The sequence below is a fragment of the Sinocyclocheilus grahami genome, unplaced genomic scaffold, assembly GCF_001515645.1.
Source record: "Sinocyclocheilus grahami isolate Dianchi unplaced genomic scaffold, SAMN03320097.WGS_v1.1 scaffold1361.1, whole genome shotgun sequence".
Lineage (NCBI taxonomy): Eukaryota > Metazoa > Chordata > Actinopteri > Cypriniformes > Cyprinidae > Sinocyclocheilus > Sinocyclocheilus grahami.
Genome location: NW_015506540.1, coordinates 171,744 through 181,404, shown reverse-complemented (window position 1 = coordinate 181,404; position 9,661 = coordinate 171,744).

Here is a 9,661-nt window from a genome sequence, read left to right as displayed (position 1 = left end):
AATGTAATGATAACATGTTCTAATAAGTTTGCATCAATCGAAAATAATTTTTAGCAGGAAATGATGCATGTAAAAATGGAAAGTGATGATTGGCTGGTGGTTTAGTGGTATAAACTTTAAAATTATAGTTATTGAAATGGAAACATACTTCCAAATATATTTATATACTGTTTAAGTTCATTGAAATGATTTGTGGTAAGTCATAATAGTGAGCGACTGTCAATATATTCCTTTGATGAGATTCTCAAGGTTGATCATCCATGCCTTGCCATAACTCTTTGCTCACTTGTTTCACTATTGCTCACCATCTGAAAACGTTCTGGGCTTGTCTGAAAGCTATTTGCTCAGAGCTGTTCAAGTAAATTCAAAGCCTTATTCAGCACGTAGGATGAATGTGCAATGTCAGTTCCAGTCAGCTGGCACGCTCGACTCTTATGCAATCATCTGGAGCCTATGATTGCAGTTATATCAATGCATATTCTCCTTCTTATAATGTGTTGTTTCTATGTTGCAGCATGTCTTTCACAGTATGGTCACATCAGGCTAAGCGTATTGCAGCAGATAGAGAGAAATTAAGGAAATGGAGTGTATAATTATAGAGAAAGGGTTTTTGAAATGATGTGGTAATTGTGGATCTATATTTAAAAGATTCATTAACACAAGGTTAGTCATTTGAAGTAGCCCCTGCCCTGGCACTCGGTGTTTCTTTTTAGTTAAGTCATTTAACTACACTGAAATGGATTCACTTTAGCCTACTGTATGCGATGAAGCTCTGCTTAAACCTGTGTATCCAAGGAAACATTTAACTGGAAATTGCACTAAATATTCAAAAGTAGCAGGACATTCATTTCCATCAAGAAAAGTGAAGTGACGTGACATGTGGCCAAGTATGGTGACCCATACTAGGAATTAGTGCTCTGCATTTATCCCATCCTAAGTGCACACACACAGCAGTGAACACACACACACACCGTGAACACACACCCGGAGCAGTGGGCAGCCATTTATGACAGCCATTGGGAAAACTATGGGAAATGAAACTGGAAAAAAAACTATTCATCCAAGGAACTAGAACTTGGGAAGGGAAAAGCAGTTATTAATTCTGTGTGAATTGTATTCAGCTAGTTATCTTTATTCTGTCTTGGGTTTTGTCTTTTTGAATGAATTTCAAATACTAAATATGCTGCATTAGTTATCAGTCGACCTTTGTTACGCTGACAAAATTGTATATGGATTTTGGCTGGATAATCTTGCATTCAAATTCACGGGCACAGCTAGAGAAAAAAAGCTCAAATGAGGTGAAGACAAATCCATCTCTGACGTTCTCTCTGAAGTAACTCGCACTAGTGCTGTTGCCTCAGGTTATCATGCATGAGACCTTTTAGCAAATGATTCATTAGCTCTCAGAGCGGGATGACGAGTATGAAGTGTCTCTTGTTGCAAATACATTGTTTAGCTAGCACTAGAATAGCATGACCCTTTTTGAACCTCTTTATGTGTGTTTATGTTTTTTGTTATGCAAGAATATAAAGTCCATGAGTTTACAAATGACGTATGTTGTAAGTATCTGTTGCAATATTTTGAAGCACAGTAAAGTTCAATGAAAGGGATAGTTCACTGATGAAATTGTTGTGATATTTTTTTTCCACCCTCATATTAGTCCAAACAAGAATACTATTACTGTATGTCTGGAAAAATAAAGAAGACATTTTAGTAATGTGGTTGCTTGGTTTCATATAATTATAATAAATGGGGACTGGAGCTGTCAAGCTTAAAAAAGGACCCAGAAAGCACCATTAATAAAGTATATTTATATTTATACTTGTGCAATATATTATAGGTCTTCTAAAGTCATATTATGATTTATGTCCATGCAATTTTTTTTGTTAGTAATATAGAGGGAAAATAAAGCCAGGTTTGGAAATTATTAGATGATTTTTTTATTTTCATTTTAACTATTTATTTAAATTTTATTTTTAATATTTAGTTTTATATAATTTTATTTTCAATATTTTTTTATTTAATTTCATTTAGATCGTGTTGTGCCATGCGTGCCACAGCACACGCACCACCTGCATCATGTTTTACAAAAATGTCCTGTCTTTTTTCCACACACAAGAGGGTTTTGTGCTCTTTTAAAGTGATCGCGTACATGCCTGCATTTGATCAGCCGATCATCCCAGCTGGTTAAAAATGCATGACGTTATATGTCTTTGCTCCTGGCTGGGTCAAAATTAGCTTTTCTCCTCTCATTCAGGCAGGTGTCATTTGAAAGAAGAGAAAAATTAAGATACTGTCAGTGACTGGGAAGCACTCTCAACGTCCCAAAGATCAGAGAAGACCATTACAGGTTGAGCTGGTGTAAGATTCAGCATCTGAAGAGGAAGGGAACAAATGTTGTGTAAGTGCCACACAGGAACGTTGTGTCGCTGTGGGTGATTTTATTCAAAGAACACAGATGGAGAGATGTGAAAGAGAGGACTGATTAAAAGATTCCTACTTTTTATTTCTGCTTTCCCTTTAGTTTCTTTTTTAAATGGTACTTAAAATAAGAAAAATAGCCAATTATTTAACATAAATGTTCAAAGCTTTCTCAGATCCCAGCTTGATGCAATAGTTCTCCCAGAAATAAACATTCTGTCATCATTTAAGTCATCCTCATGTCATTCCAAACCTGCATGACTTCCTTTCGTCTAAGAAACACAAAGGAAGACATTTTTGTCAAATGTCTCAAGGCTGTTTTTTTGTTTTGGACCCCACTGACTTTCACTGTATGAACGAAAACAGTTTAAACATTCTTCCGAATGAGCTGGGTGCTATCTGTTTGTCTGACCATGCAGGAAGGATTTAGGAATTTGTGGAACTGTATTCTTGCGATTCTATTTGGTGGCTCTGTTTGCAGTAGTTGTGCACTAGAACTGTACAGAGTTGGACAAATCTCAAGTGAGAAGTTTATTGAAATATTTATCGGAGCTATTTTCCCTTTATACTGTTGGTCTTAAATTGTGGTAGTCAAAATCATGTTGTTTTACCTTTTTTATAATTAAAAAATTAATAATTTGAGTTGCTGCTTGAAGTTAAGAAGCGTTTGAAGAGCTCAGCTGTAATCTCGAAACACTGTTACTCTAAGTACCCTTGAGTATGGAATTTTTGTAAAGTAATTTCAGTTATGTGAAAAAAAGGAAAACCATGCAAAGAGATTGTATTATTATTTGAAAAAGAAAAATTATATATATATAGGGGAAGTCGTGGCCTAATGGTTAGAGAGTCGGACTCATAACCCAAAGGCTGTGGGTTCGAGTCTCGTACCGGCAGGGATTGTAGGTGGGGGGAGTGAATGTACAGCGCTCTCTTCCACCTTCAATACCACGACTGAGGTGCCCTTGAGCAAGGCACCGAACCCCCAACTGCTCCCCGGGCGCCGCAGCATAAATGGCTGCCCACTGCTCCGGGTGTGTGTTCACGGTTTGTGTGTGTTCACTGCTGTGTGTGCACTTTGGATGGGTTAAATGCAGAGCACTAATTCCAAGCATGGGTCACCATACTTGGCCACATGTCACTTCACTTTCATATATATATATATATATTTGTGCAAACTGTCCCTATTTTGCATGTGGGTTCTTCACCTTGAATATTCGACTATATTTTATTTATTTATAGACTTTTTTTTTTGTAGAAGGTACATTATACAGTCAAACATTTGCCACAAGTGATTACATCTCTCAACAAATTGCCATTAAGATGAAGCTGCTAATGAGGCTCACAGCAACAAAAGCTTGATTGTTGGCAAACAAAATTATAATGTAGACACAGTTGGATACATGAGTGAAAATCATAATTTGATGACAATACCTTCTAAGGGTTCATTTACTAAATGTGCATGATCAATGGCACATTGTATTAAACAATTGTTTAAATTAGGGTTATTATCATTAACTAAAAGCATAAAAAATTTACTTGAAACAAAATAAATGTTAAATAAAAAAACCTTTTATTTTAGCTAGTTGCAACACCATTTCCTATTTTCATTTAGTTTAACTTGAAGTACTAAGTATCTAAATAAAAGTAAATAAACTAAAACGAATCAATTAAAAAGTAAAACAAGAGACACAAAAAAGAAAATGGCCCAAAACACAACAAAATGACTAAAACCTTAACTAAAACTTAAAGTAATAAAAACTCAATATAAATATTACAAAATATATACATATTTTACAGTATATATATATATATGTATATATATATATATATGTATACGTATATATGTATATATATATATGTATATATATATGTATACATATATGTATACGTATATGTATACATATATGTATACGTATATGTATATATATGTATACGTATATGTATATATATGTATATGCATATGTATACGTATATGTATATGTATACGTATATTTCCACTGTTTTCTGTAAAGCTGCTTCTTCTGTAAAGCCTTTACAGCATTTTCAGTGGAAAATCTTTAGAAAAGTAACACTGATCCAAATTAACTGATCCAACATTTGTAGTCACACTTTATCAAGATCACTGATTTCAGAGCTTGGTGGTGGGCTCACAAGTTCTCAGTTATGGTTAACTCATGTTGGGTGTCGAAACACAGCTGACTGTTTCCTGCATGCCAGAAGTGGTAAGGTACTTGCAGCTGCATTCTGGGGTTTTAGAGAACAGCCGTTTGTATAAATGTGTGATGAAACGGTACAGAACACATGGCATAAATAGTCATTAATGACACCGATATGCTATTGAAATGTTTGGGGTTGGTAATGTGTATATATATACATATATGTATATATATATATATATATATATATATATATGTATACGTATATGTATATATATGTATACGTATATGTATATATATGTATACGTATATGTATATATATGTATACGTATATGTATATATATGTATATGCATATGTATACGTATATGTATATGTATACGTATATGTATATATATATATGTATATATATATATATATATTTAAATATAACATAATAAATATGAGTTTCTCAAAGCAGATAAATTATGGTTTTAGTATACCCTTGTGCCAGTAAGAAGAAAAAAATAGTTTTAGACTCAATACATGCAGTTGATTTGTGCAAGCATATACACACACACAAGTATGACATGATTAATACATAAATATACATATACATACATACATACAAGATGAAGCAGCATAAATGGCCAATATTATAAATAATAAATGAGTTAAAATTGGTAAATACCCATCTCATTTAAAAGTCTAGGCAGTGGGCACAACTGAGTTTCTGAAATGATTCAACCTACAATATTCTGTATCAACTACCAGAGGGCAAGATATTATACTTTAAATATGGAATGGGTCAGATATTATTTTTTGAGCTTGCTTTAGTGCAGTCTGCCCATATATTGGGCATCATGCATTAAACAGAGCAGAATGGATATCTTTGGAATTAGTTCATTGAATTGTCCTTATGCAAATTGCTAAAAGCTATGCACACATGAATGATTTTACACAATTTTCTACCCACATAAGTTTCATGAATGAGGCTCATTGTCTGGATGGATGATGTTCTTCCTGTCAATTATTGTTCTAATAGTCCGTCCATTTTTTTTTGTCTTCATAGCATTAACACAATTGATAAATTAGTAAGTTAGTGGAATGATATATATTTTAGTCACATATACACAATCATTTATCCAGATTTCACTTTTTCACCCCCGTTTAGAGTCAGAAGGGCTAATTAATTAGTCCAGCCAGTGCCAGAAACATTCGGACGGCTTGCCTCGCAGCTAAATCAACGCAGTACAAACCCCCAGTGAAAAAATCAGTTTCCCCGCTGTTTTCTGCTAATGAACGTCCCGTCGTCGTCAATTATGCAGGAGTTTGAAAAGGAGCGAATGCGTCTCATTTGGGGCAATGTTTGGAAAAGAGCATTAGCTAGTTCCTTTCTGGAATATCAAATGTTATTCGTATGTGAGAACATAACCGTAATGGATTATTTTATGTGTCTACTGGAATATATCTGTGCATTAGCTTAGCTTCAGTCCTCAGGGCTTTGCTGAGGATTTAAACACGGAAGACCCATTAATCCTCACCGCTAACAAAATGTGTTAATGTTTTCAATGACAGGCGATGATAAGGATGAAGGATGATTTCATTTGGCAAAATTACTTTATCCAGGCTTAGGCTGAAATGCTAATCAATATGTAGATGACTGTTTTGAGCTAATTCATGCTGTAAATTGCTTTGTCTGACATCAAGCCCCAGTTCGTTTTTAGCACATATGTGCCAGAAAAATGCCACATTTACCCTTGGAAGGGAAATACATTTGCAAAGTGCATTGGTACAGTAGATGAGTGTTTCTCTGAGTATGATGTTTTCCCCTTTTTTCTGTTTGGCTTTTTGAAGTATGTGCTCAATTTGACCAGCTTCATCTGTTTGATATGCTTCGCACCTACACCGGAAACTCTTGTGCAAAGATCATCATGTTCAATTCTCCTCTCAGCATGAGTTCAAGCTGAATTTGTACAGCAGCGCACCTTTCATCGGTGAACCGTGAATACACACGGAGAACATGGGGCTTGTGCGTATAAGTACAGCAGCGCACCTTTCATCGATGAACCGTGAATACACACGGAGAACATGGAGTTTGTGCGCATAAGTACAGCGGTAAATGTGACCTAGAACATGTCGGATACAATCTACCTAGAACAGTGTTTCTCAACCCTGGTCCTGAGCGCCCCCCAACACTGCACATTTTGGATGTCTCCCATATCTGACACCCATTTCAGGTCCTGGAGTTTCTTTTAATGAGCTAATGAGCTAATGAGTTGAATCAGGTGTGTTTGATTAGGGAGACACACAAAATGTGCAGTTCTGGGGGGCGCCCGGGACCAGGGTTGAGAAACACTGACCTAGAAGATCAAAGGAATCGCAATGGTTTCTGCTTGTTTTAAGGATAGAAGCTTATTTAGTCATAATATAAGGTGTCTGTCATTGTCTGTCATTGTAACTTTCAAACACTGGAATCCGCTTCATCTCACTGACATTCATCGCTGATAAAGCCAGCACCAAGGTTAGTGGCTTGTCATTTGGATGTAAGAGACAATATTCTGCTATCGGCCTTTTAACCATCCTGTGATTCAGTTATGCAATCCAGCCTCATTTACTGCATTCTGTCAGAGGTTCGTCCTACGAAAATGTTATTCTGCACATCACTAATGTCCCTAATGCTGCTTTGCTCTCATGGTTTGTACTCATGTGTCCTTACAAATGGAATACATAGGCACTTTATTGTTCTTTTAGTATAATAAGAGTTATGCAAAATGTCCCTTGAGCACTTTTGTGAAAACCCCAAGTATCAAAGTGAAATATCCCTTTAAATAATGTTTTGATGAAACTTGTTGGGGGTAAGAGTTGCTTTTCTTGGATTCGTGCAGCTCTTGCCCCTCTCAGAGAGGGAGTTTAATCCCTGTAGGGTTTGATAAGCAGGTGTCATTGTTTTCGTCTAGTTTATCCTTCAGTCTTTAATAGCTAGCTTCTGCTTCACAGACCATCTCAATCAGAGCTCCCTCCAGAAAGATTGCTTCTTCACAAATCAATATCCAACAATTTGCCTCCTGGTTTAAGCTTCAAAGCCAATATAGAAGTAGCTGCGTGTAGGTGAGTATCTTTCCAATATGTATTTCTAAAGACAAAGGTTATGACAGGACAGATCTGGTTCGCAATCAAGCCATTTGATCACCTCCAGCATGCTTCTCCAATTATAATTTATTGGGATGATGGTTGAGAAGCTGCTGGTGGCTGATATTATAAAAATCTGACAGAGAGGAAAATTATGGGAAAATTGGAGAACAGGCACAGGTCCACTTAGGTCCAGGCACTTGGTGTTCTAGTTAATCAGTTACAACTTTGACTTGTTATCTGCAAACTGTATAGTGAACTGGGGACAGCGAGACTTGAGGCTGTCGAGTCCAGATCACAGAGCCCAATTAATGATTTGTTTTTCATATCAGCTTCATTTCAAGATAATTATAGGCACACAAAAAAACTGTTTCAAATGTGACGCATTTTCAAAGAGAAAAATACAGACTATAGTAATACACAGTATGCTTAAAAATATTCCCTAAAGCTAAATAATAATGCTAATAGTTGCTCCTATTTACTTAGCCAAAGCCATATTTTCTAAAATCGATATGGACTTGAGATGTACTTAAATTATGCTTAGCAAATTTAAAAATCTATTCATTTTAAATGTATTATTGAATAACACACTGCAATTATAATCAAGAACTGTACATGTGCTTTTTAGTCAACACATCAAAATAAGTGTACTTCTTTAAAGCATGACAAATGACTATTAAAATGTAACGATTTAAGATGTACTTTAAATTAAAACTTTTAATTTGACAAAAATCGGCCTTTTATATCATTAATATTATATTATCTGCAAGTACAGTTTTTTTAAATTATACTTCTAAGATTTGAAGTACACTACACGTGCCGTTCCATACAATTAAGTGCACTTCTTTTTCGCAAGAGAAATGTGGCCACAAATGAATAAATCTTGGGATGATTGATGATTGAAATGAACATGATAATGGCATTGATTGCCCGTTGTGATCATAATAAATATAATGTAAGGAAAATGTTGCAGTTTTTTTTCTATTTATTTAGAGTTGGTGTCCAATCTGGAGCTTGTACAATCTCTAGAAACTGAAAAGTAAATAGCTGCTGTTCATAACATTTCAAGCAGAGAATGATAATGTGCATTTGCAAAGGAACCCAGGGTAACTTCTAAGCAACTAAAGGCCTTTCTCACATTGGCTGATGTTAATGTTCATGAGTCCATCATCAGGAGAACACTGAACACCCATGGTGTGCATGGCTGAGACACAAGAAGAAAGCCACTGCTCTCCAAAAAGAACATTGCTGCCCATCTGCAGTTTGCTAAAGATCATGTGGACAAGCCAGAGGAATACTGGAGAAATGTTTTGTGGGCAGATGAGACCAAAAATAAATAGTTGGTTTAAATGAGAAGCATTATGTTTGGAGAAAGGAAAACACTGCATTCCAGCATAAGAACCTTATTCCATCTGTGAAACATGGTAGTGCAGTATCATGGTTTGGGCCTGATGTGCTGCATCTGAGCCAGGATGGCTTGCCATCATTGATGGAACAATGAATTCTGAATTATACCAGCAAATTCTAAAAGAAAATGTCAGGACATCTGTCCAAGAACTGAGTCTCAAGAGAAAGTGGGTGACGCACAACAAAACAAAACAAAAAAGTTTTGAGGAGTGAGGTTTACCCGCACAGCTCTTCCCAGCTGGCCTCCGTTACATAGTTCTATACTAGATGTGAACATTCATTTACTTATTTGCACAAAAACAGATTCAGAATTCCTCAAAATCAATAAAAATGTGAAAATCAAACTCAGAAAATTAATGTATGAAAATATGTTAAACAACACAAATATCCTTTATGCATTTAATCCCATTTTATTAACCAACGTCTTTGCTGCTGACCTTCAATGATCCAGTTCAACCATACTAAGAAGCAAAAATGACTATAGATAAACATAACATTTGTAGTGTTGTTTAAAAAAAAAACAAATTTATTGCTGAAGAGTGATGGACATTGTTCTCCTGCATCCCAT